The sequence below is a fragment of the Tachypleus tridentatus genome, unplaced genomic scaffold (assembly GCF_004210375.1).
Source record: "Tachypleus tridentatus isolate NWPU-2018 unplaced genomic scaffold, ASM421037v1 Hic_cluster_2, whole genome shotgun sequence".
Classification (NCBI taxonomy): domain Eukaryota; kingdom Metazoa; phylum Arthropoda; class Merostomata; order Xiphosura; family Limulidae; genus Tachypleus; species Tachypleus tridentatus.
In genome coordinates, this window is record NW_027467782.1 from 23,382,186 (window position 1) to 23,401,121 (window position 18,936).

At 31.5% G+C, this 18,936-nt stretch overlaps 1 long non-coding RNA gene across 1 annotated transcript in view; it reads right to left on the reverse strand.

Annotated features, from left to right (window-relative positions):
• LOC143242733 (uncharacterized) overlaps positions 1 to 11,617 on the reverse strand; it is a 62,327-nt gene extending 50,710 nt beyond the window's left edge. Inside the window, exons 1-3 of the long non-coding RNA XR_013023187.1 lie at positions 11,555 to 11,617; positions 8,343 to 8,411; positions 6,093 to 6,168 (exon numbers count right to left, since the gene is read on the reverse strand). This is a non-coding gene — a long non-coding RNA (uncharacterized LOC143242733). The remainder of the gene's footprint in view (positions 1 to 6,092; positions 6,169 to 8,342; positions 8,412 to 11,554) is intronic.
• Between the last annotated feature and the right edge of the window lie 7,319 nt (positions 11,618 to 18,936).

Below are 18,936 nucleotides of genomic sequence, written 5' to 3' on the forward strand. Positions count from 1 at the left end.
GTAAGATAAATACATTGCAACACACACAATCTGTACTACACCTCTAATTAAATAAGGTAAAACAAATATTTTTCAAACAACATACACAACCATTTTAACAAAAGCACATTTGTGATAAATAATAAGTCATTTACTCGAATTTAACACAATTCAACCATTCCATCCAAAGATAAAAGACTTTAAAAATGTTAAATTTACAACACTAAAGATGATGCTAACAATTCCTTTTACAGGTTTTCTCTACACTTTCTGCAAGTTGACCTTCTCATAATGTCAGCATATGTGCAAAGACACATTGATTCCACTCCACTCCTACGTCACTGACATGTATTTTCATCAGCTAAAACAAATTTTTATTTTTGTGAAGGTTTGCTCAACTATTTTCTACACTGCCAAAAAACCCAAAATATTTCCACAATACTAAACTAAAGAGCATCAAATGCCTTCAAATTTGAGGTACTGGAATTTCATTTTAACGTTAACATTTTCGAATTTGCTTACACAAACTGAAATTATATTGGTGACACATAATTTTCTCATTCAAAGGAATATTTTGACTGTAAGTGTTCTGATAAGGTATGCTTAAGCAGCTTAAATTATCCTTGTTCTTTCTTTACATTCAGAAGGGGACATATATCAGGTATGTCTTTATACAAATGTTTTCACTTCTCACTAGGTTCAAGACTTTCACCTAAGCACATATTTATACATGACATTGCTGCATACTAATAAGTACATGAAAATCCTCCACTATATAAAGTGTGACTCATTAATAGCACAGCTCACTCCCTCTGTATTCAACCATCATTATAAGAGCAAGAAATGATGCACTAAAAGAAGCATGGGAGGTGTGAAAGGAAGTATCCATAAGAAATACATTTTAGTCCATGAAAATGTTGAAATGTTAAATTCTATTCACATACAACTATAATCCAGTGTTGAAACAGTGAAAGGATCACAAAAGCAAAATTTACTTATATAAATAAATCCCCTTCAGGAAGCACTCAAAATGAACCAATAGCATGAGGCATTGTATACAATGGAATAGTACACAGACATACTTGTGGAAGATCACACATTGTTGGTATCAAGATACACTCTCTGTTTATAAAGAGTTGCTAGAAAGAGTGGAAATAAGCACAGTCCAGAATCTGAACTGGCTCACAGAAGTGCTACATGTATAGTGTGGCTAGGAATGTCACACTGTACATGGTTGATAAACTCCACTAAAAAACACAGCATTGGGAATGTGTTATACAGGTCACAGTAAAAAGGTCCTCATGGTCTTCACTTGAAAATCAATGAGGCAGAACGAAAATCCATCAAAGTGCAAATTAATGTTACACTTTACACTAGATATACCCATTGCCTATTGGGATATACCCTGTGCAATCTACATGCAACTATCATATTTTGGAACAAAACCTTTTATTTTATGACTTATAGGTACAATAGGTACTTATTGGAGATTAAAATTTAAAATATATTTTACAATATTTATATCTGTATTATGTATCACTTTATAAAATGTCACATCACATTTATATACATTATTATATACCTAATAAGAGAGTGTACTAATTCTCAGTTGATAACACTTAACCATACCTGCTTTATATCCTTTCTGTCGCATTTACTTTAGGATATTCAGAAGTGAATGTAAATAAAGATTAAGAATTGTTTAAGCTGCTCAAGCATACCATATCAGAAGACTTACAGTCTCAATATTCTTTTGAAGTAATTAAAGAGGTTTGGATGTGTACATATATATAGATCTTCATTTTAGACAAAACTATTTCCAAAATAACATCACTCTTGCAGGAAAGGATGGACATTGCCACACTGTCTTTAATTGACTCTGATCTCCATGCCCTGTGAAGGAAAAGATGTTTCTCTCTTTAGATTCTGGAAAAATTAAGTTTCAGTGAAAGCGTCATCCACACATTGTTTCTTTACAGACAAAGGAAAACCATGAAAAAGAATGAAAACTTGTAACATAGTCAGTGTAATCCATTAAGACAACACAGTAGCAAAAAAGTTCAATAAAAATGAAATGATGTTCACAAAATAATTTGTTGTGAACAAAGACGAGAACAGTTATGTCTGATCAATTCCTCGTAAACTCAAATTTTTGAAAGTTTCTACCAATTTTCAACTTAGAATTAAAATTTAAAAGAATTACTCAAAATTCCCAATGAATTTGTTTTCTGTAAATTTATGGACATCATTTACAAACATCTCCTTTGAAAAACTAATTTTTCCAAATTTATTTCCAATACCAGTGCTTCAAAATCATATACTTTTTCTCTTATACTCCTAGCATTACAACAGTAACAATCAAGTTCATCCTTTTCTACTATTTCTGTACTAACTTTAGTGCTAAATTTTTATTCTTTTGTGTTAAGTTTTCTCTGGCCCTCACCACTGTTTAGTTTTAGTTTAAAACCTCCCTTATAGCTGAGTTAATAGTCTTAGAAAACAAGCCAGCTGCTACAATATTTAAATGTAAACCACCCATTCCTAAAGCTCCCTTCTTCCGATGAACTTGATCGATACAAGTCCAGTCGGTCTGCTCATCCTTACAGTTTACTTACTAAAACCTAAACCTAACATTTAACCCTAGTAACCTACTTATAACTTCATTTACACAGTTAATTCTTGGTTATATTCTCCACCTGTTCTCCCACATAGCATAATCTAATTATTTTGTCCTCATTTACCAACAGATTATTCTAACCACATATCTTGTCGATAAATCACCTACAACTTCAATATCCTTCTCTGATCCTTTTGTTTTCATTCTCTCCAACAGTTCATATGCAGAATCCAAATTCTGAAATTTCTTTGTTAACATAATAGGTTCATAACAAGTAAATTCATTAATTTTTACTCTAATACTAATAGCACTCTTTCTATCATCCTGAAAGTCACTATCATCTGATATATCCCTTTCATATTAATAAATTATTCACCCTCTGACTACTGCTTCCATTTCCCATAATCTACAATTCTTTTCATTGCCTCTAACTTCTTCAAAATTCTACATAAAACTCGTATACCTGCGCCACTAATTTTCTTTAGTAGTAGCGACCTGGCATATCTTGGTGCTTAAGGTACTAGGCTTGTACTCTTGAGCGGCTAAAATGGGATTTACCGACTTTATAACGTCCTTTTGAATGAAAGAATACACACTAGTAAGGATGAAAGAGCGAGCATGTTATGTAACGGGTGGATTCGAACTCCCAATTCTTTGTTAATATTTATCCAATTTTTCTTTTAATGTCTTGTGGGAAAACACTCATTAAAAAAATGAATAACATATATGTATTGTTTCCTGCATATTTTCTACAACTGTGATTGGACATCCACTAAGTAGAATTCAACAATAACTTGCAAGTAATGACGTCAATACTGATTATACAAAAGAGTATCTTAGCAACGTTAAACGTAGAGAAAAGAATTTCGGAAAGTTAGTGTAGAATAAGAAGCCTAAAAAATATTGATATTTCGTCTTATAAAAAGAGAAGTAAGATATTATAATGGAATTAACATTAAAAATTATTATTTTTGCTTAATTATATTTGCTGTCAAAACCCAACCCAAATGTATGAAAAATTTATTTTATCTCTTAAAAATGTGAAAAACATGTACTATTATATCCAGAAATGAAATAATACAGCAATTCCTTTACACAACTTGTTTCCAACCGAAAACCCCTCAGTCACTGCTTCTGTTAATTACGATTGCAGAAGCTAAAGCGATACAATTGTATCTGTAGGAAATAAAATCATAATATAAAACTAATACAGATGTCCTTTTAATTTGGGTTGTACGAGTTCTTGATAGGGGCCATTTACAATGTAATACTGTATACTAGAAAGAAAATTTATGGAAATGAAACCAGCAAGAAATCGTTGTACTGATTCATGATGAGGAAAAACCCACTTGAGAAAAATGTATTCTAAAGTGGGCTGGTATTGGTATTAACTGTTTGTTTGTTTTGGAATTTCGCACAAAGCTACTTGAGGGCTATCTGTGCTAGCCGTCCCTAATTTAGCAGTGTCAGACTAGAGAGAAGGCAGCTAGTCATCACCACTCACCGCCAACTCTTGGGCTACTCTTTTACCAACGAATAGTGGGATTGACCGTCACATTATAACAAACCCACGACTAAAAGGTCGAGCGTGTTTGGTGTGATGGGGAATCAAACTCGTGATCCTCAGATTACGAGTCGAGTGCCTCAAACACCTGGCTATTTACAAAAAAAAGAACACTGAACAAAATTTGTGTAGATATTATAATGTACATCAATTAATAGATAAGGAAGTGACTGAAAACAGAAAGGAAAAGAAAACCTCTAGAAGATTATTAAACCTTCTCAAGTGTGAAAACATTTAAAACTTTGCTAAACTAGTTTAAACACCTGGCCATGCCGGGATCTGTTTACTCTCTCTTCTGCAAAAGATGGTAAACTCAAGATTTCATAAATAATTTTAATATTTTTGGAATATCTTCTTTCAAACATTTCCAGTCACTTTATGTTTTTTCTCTTATTGTGAAAATGTGTTGTTCTTATAGCAAAGCAACAACAGGAAATCCTCTCTGTCTACCAATGGGAAATTGAACGCTCGATTTTAGGATTGTAAATCCTTAATTATCATTAATTATGAATGTATTTTGAGATGAAATCTGTTGTGACTTTCAATACCATGTATATATTTTAGGCTCATAACAAATTATTAACTACTTTTCTTCAGGAAAGCTCATAAATCGAAAATCCTGTTTGATATAAACAAAGTTTAACAAATGTAGTTGATAGTTTATCTTGCTCTGTACCTATTTAATAAAAAAGTAGTTTATCGACTTCTAGAAGTTTGGTATAATAATATTAATGTCATATCAGTTCAAAACAACCCACCCTCATTGCACAGCGATATGTCGATAGACTTGAAGTGTTAGAAATCGAGTCTCGATATCTGTTATCCGTGGTGGACAGAGCACAGATAGCTCAATGTTTAGTTTTATGTTTATTTTGTAGGGTTGTATCACTTCTCTGTCTTCATGAGTCATTAACTTTTGAAGTGGAGTCGTGCTTATCCTATTTACTAGTACAGATACTTAGCATATGTATGATGTAAAATGAGGACTTAATTTATTAATTAAAATTTATCAACATGTACTGGTCCCCTGGAAGAACTGGTATCAACAGAAACAAAAGTATGAGAAGAGCAATTCTCTCCAAAAGCAAACAACTTGGAAACATGAAAAGTATTGAAAAACCAAAACTCCTCAAATGGTGTGGAGTGTGACAGACTAAAATAAAATGTGTTAAAAACAAAGAAAAACAGAGAGTCCAAATGTCTTCTTATTGATTACATTCTTACTTAGAAACATTGTTTTACTGAAAAGAAGAAGAAATCACTGGCCAAACCCATGAATCTAATTTCCTAAGAATTAAAGACTGTTTATAACTTTGAACTAAATTCCTGGGAAATCTTATCAGTAGCACGTTCAGCTATAATGGGAATTTCTATCGTCAATACACTGATCATATATTACTGCAGCAGTAATTTGGTTTATCAACATATTAGATACCCAGAGCTCTCATGATTGTGAACAAATGTTCTTAATGTAAGGCTCAGGGAAAAGAGGAAAAATACCAGAGACAGGAATTTTGTTTCTTTTGTTGTTGTGGTTTTATTTCTGAAAATATTTTTGACAATTTGAAAGCTGCAGGAATATTCTTCTATGACATCATATGTTTATTCTGGTTTATCAAGTGCAGTATGTAATATTTAACTGATTGAAATCCAAATTATTTAAAAGATAAAAATTCGTCTTGACCAAAAAATATGGAATTTAAACTTTTTATATTTGAAAAGAAAGATATAAACCCTTAATAGAATTAGATTTATCTTCATTAATTTTCTAAAAGGTACAACTAAAGATTGCCATTTAAACTCTTAAAATCCTTCAGTAGTTTAACACTAATAATACAAACACAGAAAACTGTACAGTTGATTTAAAAGACCTTTACACTTCACGTTTTTAATAGATAATAGATACACAGATAAAAAAATAAACTACATTACCTTCATCTCTCAAGTCCACATAAATACTCTTCTTTTCACTTATAAAAAACACACAGTGCAGATTTAGGATCAGTTCCTGAAATTAAAATAGTTACATCACCTTTTTACAATAGATGAATGTAACTGAACTGTATCCATGTTGAGAGTAACAAGATAAAACACTTCAATGCTGTGGTGTGTGATTTACATGAAGCAGACTTTGAACACTTGATTTTATTCACCCAAAGAATATCAGTGACCTAAGTATTGAAAAACACACAAAAATTATGAAAACTAATTTAATATTAAAGATAGCTATGTACAGTATAATAATTCATGCTTTCAGTTAATATGTACACAATACTTGTACCATATACTTGTTACAAAAGTTGTTTTAATTCATTTAAAGTTATAAAAACAGATAAAATGTCCAAACATGCATTTTTAAAATGTATAAAAATAACATTCAATAAAGTTACAGTAATATAATAACTTATGCTTTTTGTTTTGAATGAGTTTTAACTATGTAAATAATTTCATTGTACTTATAAAGCCAATTATTGTTGGTTAGTCACAATTATCTACCTGATTTATGTCTCTCTAAGTGTTATAACTGCAAAACTCATATGCAATAAAATTGTATTTCTTTCCAACCACTCCTAAAATATTTAAATCTCACTGATAAAGAATAAATATTTATAATTACAAGTTGTACATAAATTTTAGTGCCAGACCTTAAACAAATACTGAAAATAAATATTTATAACCTTAAATGGGTGAAATTGTGAAACTGATGTTCCACACTTTAGAAATTCTTTTATATATGACTAATGCTAAAAAATTCCTTACTTATGTCAGGATTTCAAAGTCATGGAAATGTATCTCTAAAAGTAGAAAGCAAAGAGGTTCCATCTTTAAACACATTTAAGACTACATATCAAGAGCAATATTAATATGGTATAATACATCATGATGTATTTCAGTTTCTATATAATACATAAGGTATAAAAACCATAATAATTCTGAAAAGTATTTTAACTTTTCTTGAATAACTCAGTCTGAAAGATTCAACTTATCTTATTATTTGCTATTTCTAAGAAATAAAATCTTAAAAAACCTTTATGACCTACTTAGACAGCCAGATCATTGACGCATCCAAAGATAATCTGTATTAAAAACACTTTATGTAGTAATTCTTAAAAGTCTTCAGTTAACTATAAAATCCTATGTTTTTTAGTACTATTAAACCTCACATTGACATATTCTCCTGCTCATTTTACACCACTTCAAAACAAGCAAAAGCAACACTGGAAAAAAAGAAAAATCTTTGTATTTATATGTTTACAAAAACATGCCATATCAACATGTAGGGGGAGGTTAAGTGATTAACAATATATCACGCATTTCATGATGACGACAAACCAACTTGAAGTAAAAATGTATTTCAGAACAACTGTTGCAAACTCCTCCTTTGTTGATCTGAATATAACCTAAGAAGGTCAAAACATTGTTTTCAGTTTTATTTTGGTATAACCAGTTGTCCTGAGATACATATCATGTACTTGTTATGTTGAAAGTCATACAACAATAGGAATATACAAATTTCAGAATTTCTTGCTCACACTCTCTATTGAATTACATAGAAATAACTTATGGGAAAGCTAGTCTAATCTAGCTTTTGTATTAGGTACAATTAAGATAATAAACTTTACTCCATACACAAATTACACTGCACAACAATTTTTCTTTTAAATGTTTTGCTTCCTGAAAAGGTTTTGCTGATTGTGACAGGTACCTGGTGGGTATGCACAAATACAGTTTTGGTTTTGCTTCATCATGTGGAAACTTTGAGAAATAAACAGTTAATTGTTTACTGGCAATAACTTATTTAATTGTGTTAATGTTTGTAATATGCTGTTAAGTTCAACATAATTAAAAGTGTTTTGCTCCTGATTTTTGTTTGTATTCAATGTCCGGTGCATCACGTTGCAGTGTCCAACAGTAGTCAGCAAGCATTGACAAATTCCAGTTGCCCTGATACTGTTTTCCCATGGTAGCAAAACTGAAGATTTCAACGAAACTGTACGTAATGGGCAAATTTGGATATGATTTTTGTGTTCAGCAGCCAAAACTCTACAAGGAACACCCAACAGTGTTCAAGAATCAAAAAACTTTGTTGTGCAGTGTTATCTAACATTAACTTCATTCTCCACAAGCAAGGAAAAGTGACAGAAAAAAACCTATTTCATAATATAAAGAGTAGTATTTTACCTTTCTGTGTTGTTACAGATTTGAATATCAAGTTCAGGTCCTCAATTTCCTTCCTACTTGTTGATCTACCTGAGGTAATGTGAGTAGAGTGTGATTACTCTTCTACTACCAACAATTTGTTTGAACCTTTGTATCAATAACTTCAATAAACATTGCATACTATTTCATTGATTAAGTGAACAAATCATGCATTACAAAGATAATTAGAGTTTTAAAGTATTCAAAATATATTATCTGATACATGTTCATTAAAAATAATGTGACAGCTGTTAAGATGAAAACTACACTGTGAATTTGACATTAATGTGGTACTTCTAAGATTACTATATGGAAGTATGATTTTACAAAGCCTTTCATACTGTTTTTGTTCCTACTTTCCTGCAGACAATGTTGATGATAATTATGAAATTACAAAGTGTTAAAGACATGTTAAAAGGCCATCACAAAATTTTGCAGTTTCAAACACTGGTAAAAGTTAAGGTAGCCTTGGATACCTGGTTGGACTGTAATATTTTGAATGCTAATGCACTGTCTTCTCATGAAGTTTATAAGAACTGACCACACCTTTTCAGCATGATATTAAAGCAGTAAAATAAGATAAATAACACCCAGAATTTGCCTTTATCAGACCCAACTTAAATACATCTGATCTATTCAGGATGTGTGTGTGTGTGTGTGTGTTGGTGTGCATCACCACTGAATATACCCCAAATCAGTCATTTTCTGACCTCAACAAAGTATTTGGTTATTTCAAAAACATATTTGATACACTAGCCAAAGAATACTATAAAAAAACAGAAACAAGAAACAGTCTCATCTTTACCTGACACACCATCTCATGTGCACCAGACAAAACAATATCACCAAACAAGAAGCATCACAATGTAATTGAAAAAACAATTAGTCAACATGACTGTAATCCATCATTACTACACAACCTGTGTGAGGTCACTCACACAATCAGCAGAAATTCACAAGTAGCATGGAAATTTCTAAGGCAGACATAAAAAGACAGCTTTCTGTGCAAGACGTGAACTGCCTCTAAAAAGATTAATTTTTGATTACTGAATATTGAAAATAGTAATAATTGGACACACAAGTTGATTATTTTCATAAAATTAATTCATTACTTTGCATGAAACTAACTGATATAATCAATTCTCATAGGAATACAATTGTATTTCATTCTGATTAAGAAATTTTGAAATTTAACCATGAATCTTGCAACAATAAGTTATTTTACGGTCTGGCCTAAAGCTAAGCAATGTAAATCTAAATCTAAAATAGTCAAAGTGAGAAAAAAATAGTGCCACCATCAATACAGATACCAATTTATTTTAGTTTCTGGTCAAACACGTTAAAATTACAATTGGTTGATATAAATAAATCAACTTTTTTTAGACTGTTTGCAAATTTTTAACACTGCTTCCACAAGCCAGACACCCAGGATTTGTGCTGAATGACTGCCCTTAATAAATAACATCATTCTAGAATGAGCTAAAACTCACTTTTAGAGTTTTCAGGTTGAACAAAAATCTCCCACAAAGTTTTATGAAAAAAAAAAATGCAGATTTAGTAATGCTATTCCAAGTTTTTGACTCCCATAGCACACAGTGGTAAACTTGGAAGATGTGTATGTTGTGTTATTGACTATTTGCTTTAATTCTTGCTTTTAGTTTTCAAAGTAGATACAAAATCCACGACCTTCATATCAGTGGGACAGTTCTCATCTAGCTATTTCAAAAGTTTGTTCTTCAATCTATCCTTCATTTCTTTAAACATCATTGACTAGCATATCAGTGCAAGTATAACTTCTCTGGCAAAACTTGTTGCATATTACTGGCATATGAGAATAGTTTTGTATCATCAGATTTCATTGTATTTCCAGTCATGTTCATAAGATCATCTGGATCTCATGGAAGTAACATAGTACAAAGAATCCTTAATCCTGCCATGGAGAATGCAAGCAATCAACTGTTCTTTTCAAGAGCACTGAAACTTGATGCTTTTCATAGAGCTTCTTGATTTGAAAAGTTTAATGTTGTTGTGGATTCAATACCAAATTGAATCGGCATTGCTCCTGTGCCATGTTGAAATACCACAACAATGTCTTGCTTTTACACTTCAATTCTTGGATAATCTGCATCATTCATTCAGTGTCACAAACTCCATGGGATCCTCAGAAGTACTGCTAGGCATTTCATCTTCATCACTCTCCAGTGGAATAGATGAATCAGTCCTTCCTTTTCTCTTTCTTCATACTTATAATTTACCTTGCAGCTCTTTCACACCTGTTTTTTATGCAATTTTGACCTCTAAGTCTGAACCATTGCATCTACACTGTCACTTTGAACTTACAAGCTACTTTCTTCTTTTCCTGTATTAATGTTACTTTATCAATAGAGGATCAGTATACTTAATCACTGAATGTTGTAGCATGTTGTTTTGTGGCCAGCTGCAGATCCAGTTTTAACAAACTGTGTAACAGTTGTCTGTTTTTTGGCTAATGAGATTTTGGTAAAAGCATCAGCCAATAAACAAAATATCCAGATTGACAGCAATGTACAATTATCTACCCATATTGTTTCTGGTCTTGTATCTGAATTTGTTTTAATGAAAAACTATTTAATATTATAAAAAATAGTTTTTCATAGTTTAAAACTTTCACATAAAAAGTCACTAAAGCAATTAAATTAAAAGGAAAAGTACTTGTCCTATTAAGCACTCTTGATGATTTACTCGCTACTTCACATGGACAAGTGACAGTGAGAATAAAACCATAATAATTTGTAGGACTCACTCAACAACTGGAAAAGCCTTTTTTCTTATTACGATAGAGCCACAATTCAAAGTGACAGGACATGCATTTATTTCACCATTGCCTTTAAAGTTTAAAAATCGTAAATTTACAATTTATGTTGTCCCTACTTATGAGTTATATACTAATAATTTCATTTTAAAATATTGTCCAAATCTACTTACATTGAACATTTGTAATAATATTGCAGATACTACTTATAATTAGCATGAACAATTATTATGTGGCTAACTAACTCATTTTTGTATTAACACTCACAGACTGGAATTAGGCTCAGCCGCTACGGTAAATTCAAGTCACAGTATATTACTTTAAAGTCCAAATATTGCATTAGTTACAATTTACATAATTCAGAATTTCAATGCCTATTTATACAACAATAAAATTGTTTTACTTTGATATATTTCATTCTTCTGATCAACTTTCTTTCCTGGTTCGTTTAGTTTTTCCTTTAGAGACATCACTTCACTAAATTAAAACTATAAAATTGTCAGTTTCCCGCGTTGTCAGCTATCCATATGTGTTATCAAGCGACCTCTACAGTTTCGAACAAAGAGTACAACGGAGTCTGCAAGAAAGTTCTCGTCATATTAAGAAAATAAAAAAGCATACGTATGTTTATATTCTTATAATTGTTAGTAGAACAGAATATTTTGAAATATTAGTAGTATTATTAGGTTAAAAGGTGAGAAATAGGACATGACTGATATCATAATAGTTGTCTCCAGATCCTAAGATAAGTAATTAATATGATTTTAATCTGTAATTTTTGATATTGCATTAGTTCTGGAACTAGCGCTCATACCCACGAAATGTGTAAAGCTAAAATTCCATGTCGGATACTGATAAAACTCAAAGCTGGTAGTAGAGGTAGTTGTACGTTAATTATTGCAAATACAAATTATAAATTAAAGTTTTTCAAAGTGTGTATGAGATTGGGATAAATGGCTCATTTATTATCTGAGTTCACAATATTTTGTGACACAATAACTTGTAAGTTACTCAAAATTTCGAATAGAAAGACTTGCATTTTCAAAGCAGTATATTTTAATTTTAGATTATAACATAGTTTAGTAACAAACTTTTCAAATATTTGTTGGACATCAGTTTGTTTGTTTAGAATTAAGCACAAAGCTGCACAATGGGCTCTCTGTGCTCTGTCCACCATGGGCATCGAAACCCAGATTTTAGTGGTGTGAGTCTGCAGACATACCGTTGTGCCATTAGGGGCTTGGACATCAGTATGAGCACTTTTCTAACATCTAAATTGTATTTTATTAGGTGTCAGTTTAGTCCTCAAATGTTACCTAAGAGTATTAATAATAGACATAATACATTTAGCAGATTAAGTAAAAATATTAATTCTTAAATCTTTTGTCTTTGATTGATAATGTAGTAAACTGCTGTTGTGGCATATAACACAACTCATTAAGGATATTCATTTGGAGCATTCTTGGAAATTTCACACACATACATTTATATTCTTGTGGGATCACTGGCCATTAATAGGAAGCCAAAGGGTCTGATATTACTGAAGATGAAAACATTTTTAAATTGTTCAGTTACTTATTTTGCTTATGCTTGTGATTTTTTTGGATAAAATACAAATAATTTTCACAATAAAATGTTATTACTTAACTTTCAAATATATGCACATTTTATAGAAATTTAATATAAAAACATTTTCACTATTTCAGTGTTAATTTGATAAAATACGTATACACTGAATATACTTTATATGTGTATATATACAGTCATAAAGTATAGCAGTTTATAAAATAATTTTAAAAAATATTTTGAGTATAATATTTTTATCGTTTGAGTAATCTATGATTATACAAGATAACAGTACACTCTCACATAACTTTGAAAGGTATTTTTTTCAACATTTAATTATTTTTCTATTGTAAATAATATGATATGATGATGGATTTTTAATGAATCTTTGTATGCATTGGAGCCTTTTTAACAATAAAATATTGTTTTCACTGCATAATACTCCTGTCTTACAGGTAAATATCAGTTATTCTCTTTGAAATGAAACATCTGTTTTCAATTGCCTAACTTTAAACTTCATACAACTTTTGAACCACTTACTTAATCAAATGAGATTCTGGTTCTTATTCCATAGTATCAACTATTATTTGTATCTTGATAAAATTATTGCAAATATTAACAACAAAGGCACCATATATAAATATGTTTGGAATCCCATTAGAAAATAATGGTGGTGTGAAGGTTTAACATTATTTAAGTATGATTATTTACACACATTGAAAAACCTTCAGTAGTCTAATGTATTTGACTGAGGTGAAAAAAGCTAAAATAATTAAGTATCCTTTTTTTAGAGAATATATAATTTGAAAACAAGAAGGCAATTTTAACCTTGATATAAGATTTTGATTTGGGCTACCATTGCATTTAATAGCTTATAAGTCTTACTGGCATACAACAACTACAGTAGTGGTTGGAATACTATTGATGTCAGTAGTTTGTTATAACAACAGTTTTATGATATGAAGTTTGTGAATGCTAACTTAGAAAAGGTATTCACTCCATAACAACTGTTATACAAGTGTTCATTGTCTGTTCCCTAGTAGGACAGAGGTAAGTCTTTGAATTTATAATGCTAAAATCAGGGTTTTGGTTCCCCTTGGTGGACACAGCAGATAGCCCATTGTTGCTTTGCTATAACAAAACAAACACATTCTGTCTGATATGTTAAGAATATTATCAACCTCCACTCACCATATTGTCTGACTGAAATTATATATGAATGAAATCATTAGATCATCAATGCATGTAATAAACCTTTGAAGTCAATAGTACATGTAGTTTTGAAAATAATTAATGCATTCAGAGGGAGATTTTAAGTTTCTAACTTGTTATATTATATTCTTAAAGTTTATTTGCAATTTTGAAAAAATTCAAATCTAAACCAAATCGTTTAGAAATAGTAGATATTATATTTTTGCCTAAAAACATTGGATGAATTTTTATTTCTTTAAAAGTTATAGAAGTTGCTGTTTAAGAGATGTTTTTTTGTAGGAAAGACAAATAAAAAGTTCACTGACATAGGTTTTAGTATTAAATGATAAAGATAAAAAAACAAACAAACATGCAAATCAGTAACATATTGCAATGATGTAAGGAAAACACTGGGTAAAAAAAATTAGTTAAAGAAAAACAAAATATAGGAGTTTGAGAGTGTTTATAAGAGGATAACTTATTGTTTAATTTTAAAAGTATAATAAAGAGAACAGACTACTAATATTCATCACTGGTACAACTCACCATTTCAAACAATATAATATTCCTCTTCCACTAATGGTTAGTGTTTAACCTTCCAGTCCTTTTTACCTCAAAATTGATATCTGTAATGTTAAACATCATTTTTCTTGATCATTTAGTGGGGGTGTGTACAAAGAAAGCATTCTCATATCAAGAATTTTAACTTACATTCTTAGTCCAGTGAATAATGTCACTCCTTGACCTTTGTTCACTGACAGCATTGGTCATGAAACATTTTCAATGATTATCATACTTGGTCAACCAGGAATATTTTAGTTATAACCCATTTAACCTGGACACTATATACAGTACTAAAACATAGTAAGGAGTGGATCCACTGAGATCTTACTATACCAGTTAAGTGTCTCCTTTATTTCAATTAATTTTATCGCTACCCCAATGCACCAATTCTTTAATGATTTTTATTTTACGATTTTCCAATCTTAATTCAGTCCAACCCTTTTTAAAACAAATAGATTTACTTTAGTTTCCCAGATTCGATTATTTTATTACTGTGATTTTATCTGAATTTTTTTCAGTCTTCAAATTCTGCAGTATTCTCTATTTCTGTTTCCAAAACTTAGTTTACTTCAAATGTTTAGAGTTCCCAAGTTTATGTTGAAAATACTGTATTCAGTTAGAGAGAGAAAATGATACTTTTCTATAGACCTTTACAAAGCAGAATAATTAGGATAAAGAACATTTTTGAGTCAAATCTAACACATAGTACCTTAGTACACACCCACACTATCCCCTTACTATGTGTGCAAAGTTTTAGGTTCTCTTCTCTTGGATGCATTGCAGTCAGACATACAACTCGTCATAATGTTTATGGCTAACTCTATGTAACCAAGTTATCCAGCTCAGACAGTTCTTCTTTTAGTTTGGCTCTTAAAACGTGTAAAGAGATAAACTGTTGTTTCATGAACCGAAACCAGAAGTGTGTTAGTTTGGTGCCAAATCTTCTCACTACCTCCATATGATCATTCCAACGTACTGGTCATTCTGAAAGTCCGTTGACTAATGAAACTAAAGTGGTGACCTGAAAATGAACATGTCCAGTAACGTAAGAGACTGTACATTTTCACTAATGACAGCACCAGAAACAAACTCCTACGGTCAAGATTCTAAAGGTTGTCTTGTGGTCTTTCTACAAAACACGGTGATGTTTCCTTCTTCACCATTCAATAACTTTATTGGTGCTATCTTCCTCATAGTTCCCGGGACCTACTAAAGCTACATCTTGTAATGTTCTTTGGAGAAACACAGTAAGCCAAAAATTAAAAAAAAAAAAACAGGTAAAGAACTAACTATACCTTAGTAACGAATGACACCATATGAACTAGATGTACTTCCAAACTAAAATTAAAAGAAACAAGTATTTTCATTTCTTGCTTTTATAGTTCATTTGCCATGCTGTGTTCTAGCCAAGAGAGTGCATAATTCTACTCGTGATTCATAGCATGCGTACGTTTTACTGATTTTTAGTACTCGTCTGGATAAATAGTAACCAATGTTCATATCTTTAGTATTTGCTTAGATAAACAATCATCTATGTTCTGATCGTTAGTATTTTCCTGGATAGATACTGTTGTGTGTTACGATCCTTAGCACTTGCCTGATTAAAAATATGCTCAAATTACGTTTTCTTACAATAAATAGTTACAGGTGCTCGTATATCACTCTATAGTCTTAAATACATTGTTCCCAAACTTCTGATCTGTAACAGTTGGGGGTTGTGAGTAATAAAATACATCCAAATATTAGTACTATGATCACATTAAAATTTAACATTAATCCTTCTCTCTAAATATTCCACTTCTATAAATACACTATAAAACTGAATACGCACGTTTCGAACCCAAGAACTTTCATTTTGAGATCAAGTACAAGGTTAGAGGTCGTGAATCGCTGCACTACACTTTTCTGATAACTTATATACAGCTGTTGTGTACTTGGTATGATCTTGTGTTTAAGGCGCTCAACTCTGAATTTAATGGTCATAGGTTTGAATCGCCGTCACCAAAAATACTTGTCTTTTCATCCATGGGGCATTATATGTGACGGTCAGTCCCATTATTTGTTAGTGAAAGCATAGTCTAAGAGTTGGTGGTGGATGGTGTTTAGCTATCTTTCCTCTAGTTTATGGTTGCTAAATTATGAAAAGTAAGTAGAGATAGCCCTTGTCCTGCTTTTCGCAAAATTCAAACCAATGCGATATGTCTGTAGAGTTAGAAGGCTAGACACCAGGTTTCGATATCCGTGGTGGGCAGAGTACGGATAGCTCATTGTGCAGTTTTGTACTTAACTTCAACCATTTTAAACCACATTTTATGTGTTTCCTATCCTCCGCTTGGGGTGATTTGTTTTTGAATTTCGCGCAAAGCTACTTGAGCGCTATCTGCGCTAGCCGTCCATAATTTAGCAGTGTAAGACTAGAGAAAAGGCAGCTAATCATCACCACCCACCGCCAACTCTTTGGCTAGTCTTTATCAACAAATAGTGGGATTGACCGTCACATTATAACGCCCCAGGGCAAAAAGGGCGAGCATGTTTGGTGCGATGGGGTTTCGATTCCGCGACCCTCTGATTACAAGTGGAACGCCTCAACCCACTTGGCCATGTCAGGCCACGCATAAATGAAGAAACAATAAACTTATACTATAAGAAGGCTTATTTCTTTTCGAAACATGTACAGCCTAGAGTAAAAGACAAAAGAAAAGATATAACATTGTTTCACAGACTATTTAGACAGAGTATTAGTGCTGAATCTAAGTTAAATGGACGACAACTATTGTAGAAACAAAAGTGTAGAGGAAGACGTTTCGATATAAGATTTCACCGTCCATTCAACTGTGTTTCAAAAAATATAATAGTTTGTGGGTTAAGCTTGACCGAGTGATTTATATTCGGGCAATGCATCTAAAGATCCATAGTTCACGTTTCACCTAAATAAAAGCGCGCCAATAGTTTTAATAGTGGCAGTGAGATTGAAAAATTCGAATAAAGCAATTTCAGAGTCGATAGTAAATGCTGCTCGTATCTGTCTATCAGTTCAAAATTAGGGAAAGCTAGCACAGAGACCTCTTGCGTACTTATGTTCAAATATCCAAGTAAAACAAAATTTCGTTTTGTCGCGTCAATAATAGTTCAGCGAGCTTTGACACTAAAGTCAGGAATTCGATTTCTCGCTGTAGACAAAAAGTATAAAGTAAAATATGTAGCTTTGTGCTAACCTGAGAAACAAACAAACAATCGTTTTGTTACATTTCACTGTAGACACCACACTGTTAAAAATAATTATAAACCATATTCCCAGCTATAAAATTCAAACCCAAAACAGTGTTATTAGTTACTTTCTTAAAAATAATGACAGAAATCTTCAGTAGTTGGCTCTGTTCACAAACAGCAACAGATGAAATCATAGTAAACAAGACCCTAACCGTCACAAACTCACTTCGATATAGATTTATTACTAAATCATTGTTGCATCTGATAGATACCGCACCCTGCGATTTTTTTATCTGATATTGATGTATGACGTTATGGGCTCAAACACTCACATCTCGCTCTCCTAATTTCAATTGATTTTAATTATTTTATTGCTCTTGAATTTCTTCATGTGAGACTGACGTGTGGAGGTTAAAACTGACAGTCAGTGTTCCAACCACAATGTGGTTTCTACGTCATCAGTCAGTGTTTCCAACCACAATGTGGGTTCTACGTCATCAATCACCTTCCAAATCAGTTTATATATCACATTACAGCCTGTATCCTGGGGATCCTTTTAATTGGTGCAGCGTCTTTGATTTTGTTTGATTTATTTTTGTTTATTACAAACATATGTTATACAGTATATTAATTAGAGAAATGTAAACTAATTTGTTATCGATAAATGCTATACCTATGAAAATTTATAAATGTAAAATCTTCCATGCAAATTAAATGTAGAACTGTTTGTTTATTTTTGTTTAAAGTTAGCTACACAAATACACAATGGGCTATCTGTGGCTGCCCATCACGCTTACCTAAACTTATTTTCTAGCATTATAAGTCCACAGAAATATAGAAGTGAAAGTCATTGAGTCATTGGTTAAGTAACACACATTAACATATACCTGCATAAAACATAGTGGAATTTTATATAAGTAAAAAAAAATAACGTATTTAAAAATGTAAAATATGCCATATATCTGAAGTCTTATTTTATAATGGAGTAAAACTACATTTACTAAAACCATAGTGTGTTGTTGTTTTCAATCATAAGATACTTTTAAAGTGACTCTAAAAACGAAAACTATAAATCTAGTGTTATAATATAAAAAGATCAATGTTGACACTTCGTCTTGTGGTGATGGCATCACTTCTAGCAGCACGCCCTCTGACATTAGTGACATGATCATATAATGCTGCCTGATAACATCCTCGTTTTTGGAAAAACATGGGTTTTCATATTAAGTATTTGAAAAAAAGTTGATATTAAAT